We start from the raw sequence: 728 nt of genomic DNA, 5'->3' as shown, positions 1-728 counted from the left end.
TATGAACAATGACCATTGACTAGAGAGTATACTACAAAATACTGTTCTTGGTGCATTTTTTGTTTCCTGCACGCTAGAGAATTGTCGTATCTGTCTCTAGATCTGTATTATTGTATTAGTCTCTATTGTCTATTTGCCTCTGGATTTTATTCTTTTTGCTTCTGCCTTACGCTCTTCCTCTGTTTCTCTGTTTTCTTTTTTTTTTTAACTTGCCTCGGTTTATCTGTTTGCCTCTAGTTTCTTGCCCCTGTATCAGTATTTGTGATGTTTTATTGTTTGTCTATTTGCTGACTTTATTTTATTATGTGTTTATTGTTTTTTATCTATAACTCTGCTTCTTCACGTCTGTCTGTTACTGTATTAATTTGTCTTTGTTGCTCTATTTATTATTGTTGTCTCTTCGTCTCGGTTTATCTTTCAGTCTGTTTCTCTAATTCTCTTCTGCGCAAAGAGCCTTTATCTCTTCGTCTCTGGGATCAACGTTAGCTCAGGGGGGTAGCACATTGGAACATGGTGTGAGTTGTCTTAGTTCGAATACCCATCAGTGCATTCTTGAACTAAGGTTGCTTACGGAGTTTCCAAGGATCTCTGCCACCTTTTAAGTCAAGACCTAACGGAGATGGATGTTTTACGTCATGTTTGAGACGTCCTACGTCTTACATAAGCCTATAAGGTTTGAGATTCTGGTTAAATCTTGTTACCTTTATGGTGTTACATTTTACTGCCTG

The sequence above is a fragment of the Aplysia californica genome, unplaced genomic scaffold (assembly GCF_000002075.1).
Source record: "Aplysia californica isolate F4 #8 unplaced genomic scaffold, AplCal3.0 scaffold01328, whole genome shotgun sequence".
Lineage (NCBI taxonomy): Eukaryota > Metazoa > Mollusca > Gastropoda > Aplysiida > Aplysiidae > Aplysia > Aplysia californica.
The sequence above is the reverse complement of the archived record's forward strand: the minus strand, read 5'-3'. Positions refer to the sequence as shown.